Below are 15,211 nucleotides of genomic sequence, written 5' to 3'. Positions count from 1 at the left end.
GTGTGGGACCTTGGGCTAAGACCTCCAAGCCTGCTCGGATCGGGACTGGGCTTCCTCTGCCCAGATCTCCCATTTCCCAGTAGCTGGCAGTCGCACCCAGGGACTTCCCCCTGGCGCCGTGTAATCCTGTCAAGGCCAGCATGCAGAGACTTAAAAGCAAGATCCCGGATATCTTATAGCCTAATTCTCCCTTTGGGAGAACCTGGCAAACTACTGGGAGTTTCCTGCCCACATGGGAGAGCCTTGCAAGGTCCCCATGGTGTATTCGTATGCCCAAACCAGTAACAAGCTGGGTCTCATTCCCCTGACCCTGAAAGAGCCTCCAATACGGTATTGTTGGAAGGATGAGTAGAGATAGGTTTCTAAAATCTCAGGGCTTGGACGAATGGAGACGTTACTGAGACCACTCGAGAAATCCAACCATCAACGGGATGGTGATGATGATGATGATGATGATGATGATGATGATGATGATGATGATGATGATGATGATGATGATATTGATATCTAATTCCATTTCCCCACTCAGTTCTCATTTGAACATGAGCACTATTCTTTAAAGGATTTGTGGTTGGCCAATAGGATTATTTAATGCCAGTAATAAGAAAGTGAAGCTAATGTGTGATTTATTTACAACCTAAACCTCAGATCAATAACTGAATTTATAAGGAATTCAGTGGACAAGCCCACAGCAAACCAAGTGGTGAAAAACTAAAAAACTGAAAGCCTTTCTCTGTTTAGGTACAAGACAAAGTTACCTACTCTCACTGCTGTTATTCAATATAGTATTGGAAGTCCTTGTCATAGCAACTATAAAGATATTAGAGATTTCCATTCAGGAAAAGAAGAAGTTAAACTCTTACTAGAAGTATATTTAATGATTCAGAGCCAATGGACAAGCAAGGGAAGCAAAGATAAGTAAATGGGACAACATCAAACTGAGAAGCCTCTGTACCACTAAGGAAATGATGGCCATAGTAAAAAGATGCCTGATAAACTGGAAGAAAATATTTTTCCACCACACATTTGATAATAAGTTGATATTCAAGAGATATAAAACACTATTAGAATTTCAAAGTAACAACTCAGTGGACATACCCAGTGATATTAGACATTAATATACAACTTTGTAATTAGGGAATTAATTAGGAACTTAAAATTCATTTTAGAATCCCCAAATTCATCTTTATGGAGGGGAAAAATTTAAATTCACAATAGTGAAAATTGAATATACCAGAAAAACTAGAAATAACCAACGTTGGCAGAGATATGGTGAAAAGGAAACCCTCATTCACTATTGGTGGATATATACTGACTGCACTGGTCTTAATTTTACTTACCCAGCTCTTTACTGAAATTCCTGGGATCATATCTAAGACACATTATTGTCACTCAGAACATTTATACTGAGACTACATCAGGAAAAATTAACCCAGCACAGCATATATTGATGATAGCTGTTTTACCTCTAATTTTAAGTTTTGTACCCTTGTTTCTATAAAATTGCTGGGAGGAGTTACCTTTCATTTAGGTACCATGATCTATAAAGCTGTTAATAATAGTTTCAGACATAGAGTATTCCAACGCTGAACTCACCACTCACTGCCATCCTCACCATCCCTCCTCCAATGTCCCAATGTTCCCATCCACCACCACCCTAACTGCCAACACTCTTCCTTAACAGACTGATATTTCAGTTTAATCATTACAGCTTGTGTCATGTGTTTATATTAGTATTGAGTCTCATGATTTTGAGATATATGTATATATATGCATATATATGTATATATATACAGTCGCTTCACCTTTACACGACTCAAGTATCATTAGTCCTTGACTAATAACCCTATGTCACCACCAGTCCCAAACTCTACTCTCCTCTTCATGATAAGTGGACTACTGTCACTGTCACTGTCCTCCCATCGTTCATTGATTTGCTCAAGCAGACACCAGTAACGTCTCCATTGTGAGACTTGTCATTACTGTTTTTGGCATATTGAGTATGCCACAGCTTGCCAGGCTCTCGGAGAGGGGCAGAGGAATCGAACTTGAGTCAGCTGCGTGGAAGGCAAACACTCTACCCGCTGTGCTATCACTCCAGCCCTACATTTGTCTTAAATTGTAATTAAACAGATCTTCAAAACTATTCTCATCTCAGAAGTCCAAAACTCTGCATTCATTAATTAAATAACAAACTAACTCTCTGCTATGATCTAAGCTCCTGGTAACCATAATTCTATTTTCTGTACCCATGAACTGGACTGCTTTATATATATAATTTAAGTGGAATTCTACAGTATTTTTATTTTTGCTACTGGCTTGTTTCTTTTCGAATAATGAACTAAGCACTGCATTTGAGGAAAGAACAAGAAAAATTATCAAAGTCACTTTCATGGGGGGAATTACATAAAGTATATTAACACCAATTCTATCACATTGAGATTTAGTAGGAGTTTTTAATCAGTGTCTTGTCTTTTCATCTGGAAAAAAGGGGAAGCATTAGATCACATGTTAATGAAAAGAAATACACTAATGGGAAGCATTAAAAACTACCAACAAACCATGTACAGTTGCTTAACAGTAATTCAGAAGTACTGGCATGTATGCAATAGAAATGGAATAAAATATGCTATTTCCCTCTTGACTTTATAATAGAAAGCAGTGGGCTTAGTTTTTGGTGAAGCCTTAAACACAAGTGTCATGTGTGTGTATGACAGAGAGAGAAAGAGAGAGAAATAGAAATAGGCATTCTGAATTAAAACTGAATGAGGATTGAAGTGACTCTTGCATATTCTTACTTCAGTGCTCTAGTCCTATTGGTTCATCTATGGTAGCCTTAGAACAGAATTAAGATTAGTTACTGCAGTATATAATATATGACTGGTACCAATTCTTAAGTATACTAGTATAGAAGTAAGTTTCATCATCTACTTAACCACAATCAGAAAAATACATAGTTGAGCTTTCTATATCAGTAGACATTGCATATACCAGACTAGGCCGGCAGACATTTATCCAGCAACACACATTTTATAACCAGTGTTGGATAAAGCATAACTAACTAAGAATGCCATTGGCTAACCAATTGTCTAACACTATTGTGGGGTTATGGTGGATACCTATATTGATATATACAGATTTAGGAGTACAGTGTTACTGTTCCGCATCCAACACCTGATATCCTTGCATCATTGTCCAAAGCATACTTTCCCATCTCTTTAGGAAAAAACTCAATTAATAGATAAACACATGAATTGTCTATTCACCACTGCTCTTGGTATAACTTAAATTAGAGGAAAATGGAGAAAACTTTAGAGAAAAAAAAAAGGAGAAATGGTTCTACTTTAGAACCACGTTCAGGATTATGCTAATAAAGATGAGATACCAGGTCTGGAGAGCTAGTACAGCAGGTAGGGTGTTTGTCTCGCACACAGATATCTAGATTTTTATCCCCAGTACCCCATGTGGTCCACTGAGCCCTGTGAGGAGATTAAAGGCCTTGAAAAAAGATGATGGGGCTGGAGCAATAGCACAGCGGGTAGGGCGTTTGCCTTGCACGCGGCCGACCCGGGTTCAATTCCCAGCATCCCATATGGTCCCCAATAGCACAGCGGGTAGGGCGTTTGCCTTGCACGCGGCCGACCCGGGTTCAATTCCCAGCATCCCATATGGTCCCCTGAGCACCGCCAGGAGTAATTCCTGAGTGCAGAGCCAGGAGTAACCCCTGTGCATCGCCAGGTGTGACCCAAAAAGAAAAAAAAAAGATGATGGTGGCCCAGAATTACAGAAAGGAACCAAGAATAGAGGACAAACGTAGGACAAAAAATTCCCACATTGGTTAATATTAAAATGGAATATTTTTAGTCATTATTGTCTTGACACCAAACCCATTTGGTCCTGGAAATATTTTTTAGAAATTAAGCTACCATATCCTTCCAGTACTGATAATATTATAACTAAATTGTAGCATATTAATATTGAGTTACTGTACATCAATTTATATACTATGGCTATTTTTATCCCCTCAGTTTATTTAATTTGGTTCTTCGTATCTTTTTTCTCAACTTTTCTTCACATTTCATTGCATTTATTTAGTTCAGCTGTCATTCATTTCATGCTTATATTGTACGTATACTATGTGGAAGGTCATATGCTAATGCGATGATTAATCAGAAATGTATTTTTTGTCCTCAAGAAGCTGACAGTGATTATAGGCCAAAAAAGTATCACAAACAGGGAGCTGGAGTAATAAGCACAGTGTGTAGGGTGTTTGCCATTCATATGGATGACTTAGGTTCAATCCCTGGCACTCCATATGGTCTCACAAGCCTGCCTGGAGTGATCCATGAGCACAGAGTGGGAGGAAGTCCTGAGCACCATTTGGGTGTCACCCCCCACCCCCCAAAATTATCACATGCAGAGAATATGTGCTGTATCTCTACTCCACTTCCAATCTAGCACTCTTACTACAGCTGCTATGGCGCTGGCCCCAAATATGATAGTAAAACAGAGCAGCCGTATAGGAAGAGGTGTGGAGTTTCCATATAGGAAGACTTATTTTAAACTGTAATTTTATAGTATCATTGGCATCGGCAGATGATATCTACCATGCTGTCAAAATCAGGTCATGTCCTGTTGAAGCCTGTGCCAGAAAATTTTCCATTCAGATTGTATCAGCAGCAAATAATATGGCTACTATTCTTGCTCTGCATGACTGCTTTCATGTTCTATGTAATATTAAAGCTGCTAGAGATGCTCCTGATGTTGTCATGTACAGGGTTGAATGATTTTTAATGTCATTAAGCTTTGAACTGAACTTTCACTGATTCCTCTAAAGTGATAGTTCATTATATTTACATATGTAAAACTCTGACATATATTTTATCATAAGTTTGATTATAGATTATTGACCATGGAAGTCCTATTACTTTCCCAAGGCATTCTATATCCTTACCTTTATGGAATGTTATAATAGTATTGAATATTTTAGAATTAATAACATTATGGAATATTATAATATTCCCCAGGTAATAAGCTGGGGAAATCAAAAGCACAGAATAAAACTTTTATGAACATATCTAACCCACTTAAGTCAACTTGTCAGATTTTAATAGGGGAAAAAAATGAAAGGTTTCTGAGCTCTCATTTTCTTATAATACCTGTCTTCCCTATTAGTCATATCTGATCTATCTATGAGGAAGTTAGTAAAGAATATGATGATGAAGGTTATGGTGATGAATTCATTATAGATAATTGTAATATAGCTGGTAGACTGATAAATACTTAAAACAATGACATAAGCATTATAATGCTTCAGAGGAAGATGTACATAACTCACCCCTCTTTTATTTCTTGTACTGAGCTAAAACCCAGGTCTCATGTATGAAAGGTGTGTGCTTTACAATTTATCCACACCCCACTCCCAACACCAAGCCATTTTTAGATATATTCTGGGTCTTTCTCAGTTCAATTTTGGTGTTTCCTATATTTCTTTGCACATAAGTATATTAGTTTATTATGCTTATGACTACATTAATTATCACTTCTCCATTTTTCTGAGTATGAAATATTTTATACTTATTCTTTCTTGATACCATTATAATGTAACTATCATTGAATAATACATTGTGAGTTAAACTGGAATAATGTATTAAGGGAATTATATGAAAAACATGAAAAGTGTTAAAGGGAGAATCATTAAATTTTGGAAGAGATTAGACCAGTTTTCTAATTATTGGGGGAAGGTGATCATTAAAGATGAGGAAGTGAGGGGCTGGAGTGATAGCACAGCGGGTAGGGCGTTTGCCTTGCACGCGGCCGACCCGGGTTCGAATCCCAGCATCCCATATGGTCCCCTGAGCACTGCCAGGAGTAATTCCTGAGTATAGAACCAGGAGAAACCCCTGTGCATCGCCGGGTGTGACCCAAAAAGCAAAAAAAAAAAAAGATGAAGTGAAAGTGTGAAGTGTAATATCTTGTATTTTAGACTTCTAGAAATGTTTTAAAGTTTCTTAATTTTATGTCATCTAAACACACACACACAAAAAAAACCAAAGTAAATTTCTTTAGCAGAACTGTGCTATCAAGAAAACTCAACTTTGTGGGCATGAGAGAGAATATAGTGGAAGGGCATTTGCCTTGCATGTGGTCAAACTACGTTCAATCCCCGGTGCCCTATATATAGTCCCTTGAGTTTAGCCAGGAGTGACCCCTTACTATAGAGCTAACATTAAGCCCAAAACACTACCTAGTGTGCCCCAGAAACAAACAAACAAAAAAGAAAACTTCTTTCACAGTTTGTCTCAATTCATTTTGTAATAAGTATGCAAATTCATCTATTTGGCATTTATCTATCTTCTATCCATTACTGGCATATAATATAAATAATTTTGTTGAAACATACAAAATTTCTGATATTCAACTGCATTTGACTATAAAATGGTAATATTTTATGGTTCTTACTAATAGATCTATTCTTATTTTGCTGACTGAGTGAGATAAGAAGCATTGGCAGTAACACCACATTGCTCTACTTAATCACCACAGTAAGGCCAAGATAGGTGAAACAGGATAAACATTTTGAAAAATTGATGGGTGGTTTTGTAATATAAAATCTCAATGCCTCCCTGATGAAACCAGAGCAGGGGAGAGTTCTCTTCAGTAGAAACCTTATTAATTTCATGTTATCTTTAAGTAATGAACTGAACTGTGAAGAAATAGAGAGCTAGGGTGTTAAATGTACAAGTTAAGTTTTTAATGCTTAATCAAATTTACCTAACTCTAAATCAAATAAATTTGGCTAAAACCAGACAGAGTCCCATCCTAATGAGACAGTCAGTGGACTCCATTAATTGCTATGTCTGTCTAGACAACATTATGATTAATTTTGCAAATGACAGCATGTATTTAAACTAACGGATGAATGGTAGAAGAATTGAGATAAAGTACAATTTTAATATGAGGAATAAAAAGTATACTTTAATCATCCACTTTTCAATATTGCTAAATAGCACTTATTAAATTGTAGATGTAAATTTTTAGAGTGTATGGGAACCCGAATATAATTATTCAGGGAGCTATTTGGTTGCCATGCCACAGTTGGTGGAAATATTACTAGGAAGAAAGCTCTACTTTATTCGTTTGCTTTTTTTTTTGCTGGGGGGCCACACATGGTAATGCTCAGGTGTTACTCCTAGCTCTGCATCCAGTAATTACTCCTGTGAAGCAAGCGCCCTACCCACTGCACTATCTCTCTGACCCTCAAAGTTCCACTTTAAAGCATTGGCACCTTATAATTTAATGAGTATAAAATTCTTGGTCAATAATATAAACACATATTGCAGTATTTAAAACATTAAATAATCACACTGCACCTAATCTAGTCTGCCCATGGCTAGTCTCTTAGAGCTTTCTGGGAAAGGAGTGGTACAATCACTTTAAGAGCAATTAGAGTTCCTAATACCTTCAAATAATTGCCAAGGTTTATTTTTCATAGTGAGATTCAATGCTACTTGTTAGAAGCAAACAAATGTCAAAATATATTAGATATTTTTTAAATGTGTTGCTGAAAGGGACTTGGCATTTTAAATTTAGATAATCTAAAAAATACTTTAAGTTGAATGAGCAGTGTAATTTTATTATAACCACTTCAAATAAAATAAAAGATTGAAATATAATATAGAAATGTATAGCATCTCCATAATAAAACATGAAAAATTCCATTCACTTCCTTACATCACTTAATGCAGTCAACTCAAATTCCACGAATTTTCCCCAAAGGCACACTTCTATTTTAAATGCAAAGTAGTATTTCACTGAGTATAGATTTTATTATCCGGTAATCTGTTGATGAGCATTTCAGATTAGACTGTTGTACATGGAATTCAATGGAGAAAAGATGTCATTGTCTATAAATGCTGCTGTGTTAAAAGTTGACATTGACATACTTTTGACATAGATATGAAAGCGAAAATTCATCCAAACATTAAACCTGATTTAAACAACAGCTAAAATGGATCAGGAGATCAATGTGAACCATAAACATACCAAACTTCTAGAAAATAATAAAATCTTCAAACTATAAGGCTTGATAAAGAGTTTGTACATTTCACACTGCACACATTTTTCATATAAATAAATATTGACAAATTGGACTTTATCAAAATTAAAATTCCTTATTAAAGAACTAGTTAAGGGAAAAATAAACTAGGGTTCTGGAGAGATGGTCCAAGGGTTGGCACCTTTCACATCATTGGCCCTGATTTGATATCTCACAACATATTTGATCCTCCATGCACAGTTATCTTTCTGTTTTTAAACCAAACCCCCCAAAATAGAGCTGAGATCTGGGATAGATTAGTGGAAAAATACATACTACATATGTGTGAAGTACTAGGTTTGATATTCAGAAACACAAAGCATACAGTGATAGTGTTTGCTTTGCATGCAGCCAACACAGGTTTGATCCCCAGTATCCCATATGACCCCAAGCTCAACAACAGTAATTCCTGAGCTAAAAGCCAGGAGTAACTCTTAAGAATTGCCAAGTGTGCAACCCCCCAAAAAAAGAAGAAACCTCAAAATACAACATTAGGCAAAAAAGGCCAAGAAATAAAAAGCTTATTCCTGTTACTCCTTGCTCTGAGCTCAGAGACCACTCCTGGTGGGCTCCGAGGACCATGTGGTATGCTGGTGATGGGATCCAGGCAAATGCCCTACTCACTGTACTATCATTCTGTATCACTGTATCATTGTCATTCTGTTGTGCGTCGATTTACTCGAGCGGGCACCAGTAATGTCTCTATTACACTCAGCCCTGAGATTTTAGCAGCTTCTCCTTACTCGTCTTTCCCAACTATTGGTGGCTCTTTCAGGGTGAGGCTAATGATACCTACTGTTACTGTTTTGGGCATATTGAATATGCCACGGGTAGCTTGCCAGGCTCTGCTGTGTGGGAGGGATACTCTCGGTAGCTTGCCGGGCTCTCATTCTAGCCCTCTTACATTTGTTTTTAAGTACCCAAAGGAAATGGTTATTGCTTGTACATGTAATGAATGTACTTTCTTTTACACACTGGAATTCATTTGAACTATGTCAAATCACGATGACAATTGAGAGTAACAAATATAACTCCTCATGTTTTATGAATGTTATAATAGTGTAAGAAAACTTAAGAAGATTATAAAATAATATGCAATAATATAAAGGTAAAAAATAAAGCTATATTCCACTGCCCTAAAATAATAAAAAAGAAAAATATAAATAGAAAATGTACAGATGACATTAATATTTTACCAGCATAGATATACATATAATTACATAAAATTTTTAACACTACTGCCATTAAAGACATACCAATTAAAAAACAAAACCAATGAGAGAAATTGCTACAGATTTATAGAATATCTAAAATTTAAAATAGTGATAAAAACGGTGATGTGAATTCAGAATAAATCTCATTCGTGCACTGCTGATTGGAACACAGAATGGTTTTCATTGCTCTTGAACAGAGAAAAGGGTGTTTACAATGATTACATTTACTGTATGACCCAGAAATTACATTCCATCATTTACCCTAAAGACATGGAAATTTGTGTTCACATAAAGTGTGTACATTATTTTATATAGCAGTTTTGTTTGCAGTACTGAGAAAACTTGTTCAGTGGATTAATCACTAAAGAAAACTGGTACATTCTTACTATGAAAACAGATCAGCATAAAAACGAAGATACTCTTGGTACACGTAACAACTTTGGATAGATCTCAAGTGAATTTTATTGAATACAAAAAGGCAATCTGAAAAGGTCACATACTGTATTATTCCATTTATATAGCATTCTTGAAATGGCAAAATTAACAGACTACAGAGTAATATTTGCCAGGGGTTATAGAGAGTGAATGAGAAGGAAGTTACTGTGGATATAAATGGGTAGCAGAAGATTCATTGTGACTGAAATTCTTTATATCTTAACTGTGCTCATGGTGATACAAATTCATACTATACTGTAAAATTGTAATGAACTAGGTACACACTGACACAGCAGTGCAGATAAAATTGGAAGCATCTGAATAAAGTTAGTACATGACATCAATATTAGCTTCTTTATTTTACATCACACTACAGACATTGGCAAAACCGAGCGGGGAGTATTTGGTATTTAATTTTTCTTACAACTTGTTTCTTATAACTGTGCTTATGTGAATCTACAATTATCTGAAAAAATGGAAAGTTTTAAGAACTTAGAAGTGGAAGAGAGAATAACAGAGAGGGAAGAGAAACTGAGGGAAAAATAAGAACAAATATAAAGATGGGTATGCATTACAACATCAAATACGACTATTACTATGCCTGTTCTGAGAACTTTATAATTACCTTTATTCTCTGGTTGAATGTGTATCATTTCTTTAATTATCTTATTGAATATATTAAGATTAAAAGGAGGGAGAGTAGAAATATAGCAAGATTAAAAGGAGAGATAAAGTGTCTGCCATAGAGACAAGCTGTGAGGGTTGAGGGGGGTGGGTGATGGAAAGGAATCTGAAGACACTGGTGCTGGGTAATGTACCCTGAAGCAGGGATGGGTGTGGGAATACTGTATGACTGAAACCCTGAAACCTAATCATGAACAGCTTTGTAAGGGTTGATCTCACAACGATTCAATTAAAAAAATGTTCTAAACATTAAATAAGTAAAGGTAGAAATCAAGCACTCTGAGTACTTTGACTTTTCAAAACAAATGCTATTTGCTAAAATTATTTAGCAATTTGCTAAATTATTGTGGAAGCTTACTAGTTTTACATAGCTTTCTCTGTAAAAAGTACTTCAGTTTGTTTTTCTTTTGCATAAATGTGTATATGTATGTACATGTGAACATACATGTGGTTCTGATTTTTGTAGTAACTGAAATTGTATTTGGTTTGATCATTAAGTTTGCTTGAGCTCTTCTCATAAAATCATAAAAGAATATGAGTGGTTAATTTCCAAGCCTAAAATGTCATCCATATTTTGAGTGTTCTGTCTTCTTTGTCTGCATTTTACTTTATATCTGAAGTTATTTAGGATAACCTGGTTATCAGCTGCTTATGTCTAGTTATTGTCTCCACTAATATCATGTAAGCATCTTTGTAAAAATAGATTATTACAGAGAAAGTGTGTATGTGTGTTTATTATTTATCCTGGAACTTTGTACCATTAGATACTCATTTTCCATATTATTTTGTAGTTCAGGTACAACGGATTCTTGATTTGTTTGGCTTATGAACGAAACTGGCATTAATTTACAGTTGTTATTTTGATATTATTTTCTTCCTTTTTCCTTGACTTCTATTTCCAAATATTATCCCATAGTGACTTCTATTTTTCTTGGAAAAGTTACAAAGTTTCAAAAAATGATAAAAATTCAAGCATGAAATCATAACTATGAGATATAGCTAATAATCTACTACTTCAAAATTTAGCCCTTGTTCTGAATCTAGTTTAATTTAATAAATGTTTAATATTTTCCTTCTCAAACTTTTTATAATATTGAGGATTTTATAAATCTGATTGCAGAACTGAAAAGAAGAATCCTCTTGGAGAAATATCTGTACCTGGACTATTTCTTCTGTAGAATTTCAGAATCAGAGAGGAAAAATGTATAAAGTGTATAGTATTATATTGTATATATATATGTGTGTGTGTTCATGTGTGTATAATATACCCCTGCTTCCCTTTGCTCACATCTATTTATGACTGAATTATGTCATTTTTCTTATTAACTATTCATATTAAACTCTCTATGCTTTTATACCATGATACATGGAACGGAGGTGGAATTTGTTTGCCCAGATAGGTATTTTGTAATCGTTAATGGTTAATCTTTTATTACCTTTCGTTACCACTGTTCTACAAATGAAAACATAAATATATTTTCATTTGTTATTGTTAGGCAGTGTTGATTACTGAGTAATAGATAACTAACATGAAAATAATATGATGCCCACCAGAAAAATAGTACAGAGGTTGAGGGTCGTGCCTTGTACACAAGCGGCCCTGGTATAATCCCAGACACTGTGTATTTAGAGTATTTAAATCCTTTGAGTATTGAGTATTTGAGTCTTTGAGTATTGCCACCAGTGGTCCTTGAGCACTTCCTGCTGTGGCCCCAAACCAAAAGAAATAAAAGGAAAGAAAAAGTATTAAATTGACTTTGGTTATTTTTTATTTTACTTTTATTCTATAAGTAATACATTGTAGTTTGCACATTATGGAGAATGTTTAAAAATGTTAGAAAATAACAAAATACTGGCTTATCTGAAAACCTAACAAGGACTCAATGAAGGAAGGAACATACTTTTACCAAATTTTAGTAATGTTTCAAAAACAAGTAGCACTGTAGCACTGTCTTCCCGTTGTTCATCGATTTGCTCAAGTGGGCATCAGTAACGTCTACATTGTGAGACTTGTTGTTACTATTTTTATTCCACTTTAATAAATTATGAATATTTGTATAGAATATTTATCTGTTTGGGTAGGGCGTTTGCCTTGCACGTGGCTGACCTGGGTTCGACTCCTCCGCCCCTCTCGGAGAGCCTGGGAAGCTACCAAGAGTATATCACCCGCACGGCAGAGCCTGGCAAGCTCCCCGTGGCATATTTAATATACCAAGAACAGTAACAAGTCACGCAATAGAGATGTTGCTGGTGCCTGCTCAAGCAAATCGATGAGCAATGGGATGACAGTGATACAGTGATTTACCTGTTTATGTTGTTTGGTAATAATGCCCCAACAAGATGTTCATGTCCAAATGCCATTAAGGGCTCTCAAGACTAACCTTTGGTTCAGTTACTCATTAGAGTTCACAGTATTCATAAAACTTATTATGTATTTCATAATCATTTTTTCGGGTTTGGGTTTTTGTTTTTGAGCAACACATGGCAATGTTCAGGGCTTATTCCTGGCTCTCCACTCAGGAATTATTCCTGGCAGTGCTTTTGAAGACTATATTGGATACCAGGGATCTATCCCAGGTCCTGCAAACAAGACAGGCACCTTAACCACTATACAATGGTCCAATACCCATTTTATCTTTTAACATTGATGTTAATTAGTAATATGTATTACCTGCACAGTGTTTGGTATCATGTAAGTGAATATTAATGTAGGCAGCACTGTAGTAGCACTGTCATCCCGTTGTTCATCGAATTTGCTCCAGTGGGCACCAGTAATGTCTCCATTGTGAGACTTCTTGTTACTGTTTTTGGCATATCAAATACACCAAGGGTAGCTTGCCAGGTTCTGCTGTGTAGTCGGGATACTCTCGGTAGCTTGCCAGGCTCTCTGAGAGGGATGGAGGAATCGAACCCGCGTTGCATTGGCCGTGTGCAAGGCAAACGCCCTACCCGCTGTGCTATTGCTCCATTACTAACCAATTTTTAACCAATTTTCAATCTTTTTTTTTTTGCTTTTTTGGGTCACAACTGGCGATGCACAGGGGTTACAGGGGTTACTTCTGACTCATGCACTCATGAATTACTCCTGGCAGTTCTCGGGGGACCATACGAGATGCTGGGAATCGAACCCAGTGGGCTGCATGCAAGGCAAACGCCCTACCCTCTGTGCTATCGCTCCAACACCCCACCCTACCCCAGCCCTGATTTTCAACTTTTTAACTATGTCCAGTGGAAGACACAGCAGTATAGTAAATATGTTTTCTCATCCTCACGAGTTCTTTTTTTATGGTTATTGGGCCACAACCGACTGTGCTCAGGGCTTACACCTGACTTGGTGTTCAAGAATCACTCCTGGAAGAACAAAATGTGGTGTCGGGAGTTTGTCTATGATTTCTAAAATAACATTTTTTTCTCTGTGTGGAAGACCAACTGTCCCCACTCCCTTGAGAGAGAGGCAAACTCTCTTTGACCCTGGCACCCAAAGTGTGAGCAACTTTGACAGATAAGATGGAGGCATTTTCTTGGGGCAGAAAAGCAGGATATGTGCAAGTGAGCTTGTCAGGAAAGCAGGATGTGTGCTCGTCTGGCAATGGGCAGGATGTATAATCACTTGGCAGAAAAATAGGATGCATCACACTAGTGGATCAATAAAGAGATAGCCTATTGCTTATTGTATAGCCCCTTCATCAACCAATTAGTTGTTTAACTATTATCTGAGTAGTCTGTTTTGATGTTTGTTTTACAATTGTTTAACTGTATTATCTTTGGGTTTCTTATTTTGGGGGAGTTTCTATATTAATCAACGAAACCTTTACCCATTGTCCTACTAATAGTCCTATTTTGTAATCAATAGATTGCTAGGCTAAGCATTTATCTTTAGTTTCTATGTCCAGCTTACTTGTTAGCTTAACGTGGGAATGGGAGGTAAACCACCTCCATAAAAAGCTCAGGAAGACAGTTTCGGGGGTTGCTTCCTGCTCAAATTCTGAGCAAAGAGAGAACAGCCAGTGTTCAGCTGATGAAGAATTCCTGACAAACTTTGCCGAGTGCAGTTCGGTCCCTCCACCTATGAGATTCTATTATAAGAATAGAGCACTAATAAGTATATCATACAGAATGTGTATTAGCTGATTGTTTTACCAGCTTCCATTCATCAACATTCTATATTTTTCTTTTTCTTTCTTTTTTGTTTTGTTTTGTGGGCCACACCTGTCAGGGGTCAGGGCTTACTCCTGACTCTCCAGGCAAGGTTCAGTCCTGTCTGGCTCAGGTGCTAGCAATCAAACCTAGCTCCAGAAACATATTCTTTTTTTTGTTTGTTTTTGTTTTTGGGTCACACCCGGCGATGCACAGGGGTCACTCCTGGCTCTGCACTCAGGAATCACCCCTGGCGGTGCTCAGGGGACCATATGGGATGCTGGGATTCGAACCTGGGTCGGCCGCGTGCAAGGCAAACGCCCTACCCGCTGTGCTATCGCTCCAGCCCCTCCAGAAACATATTCTTAATAACTGACTTGGGGAAGTCAAAAGTCTATGAGGACTTGCAACTGTACGTGGTGGGAAGTTGGCACCTCTAACACTCATATGGTAAAAGGGTTAACTAGATTGCCAACAAGATTTTGTCTTGGTTTCTAGAGTTTAATTGGTATTTGTAAGATAAAGTTCTCTTGTGATTTCCCTTAGTTCCTAAGTTTCTAACCTTTCCAGAACTCAAACTCAGACTTTCTGACTCAATTCAAGGACCCAGCTAGAACTATCATTGTTAGTATAAAGAACCAAG

At 36.7% G+C, this 15,211-nt stretch overlaps 1 protein-coding gene across 1 annotated transcript in view; it reads left to right on the top strand.

Moving 5' to 3' along the window:
- Positions 1–15,211, top strand: part of DMD (dystrophin) — a 2,715,231-nt gene that overhangs the window by 324,407 nt on the left and 2,375,613 nt on the right. The gene's annotated exons all lie outside the window — the stretch shown is intronic.

The sequence above is a fragment of the Sorex araneus genome, chromosome X (genome assembly GCF_027595985.1).
Source record: "Sorex araneus isolate mSorAra2 chromosome X, mSorAra2.pri, whole genome shotgun sequence".
NCBI lineage: Eukaryota > Metazoa > Chordata > Mammalia > Eulipotyphla > Soricidae > Sorex > Sorex araneus.
The sequence above is the reverse complement of the archived record's forward strand: the minus strand, read 5'-3'. Positions and strand labels throughout refer to the sequence as shown.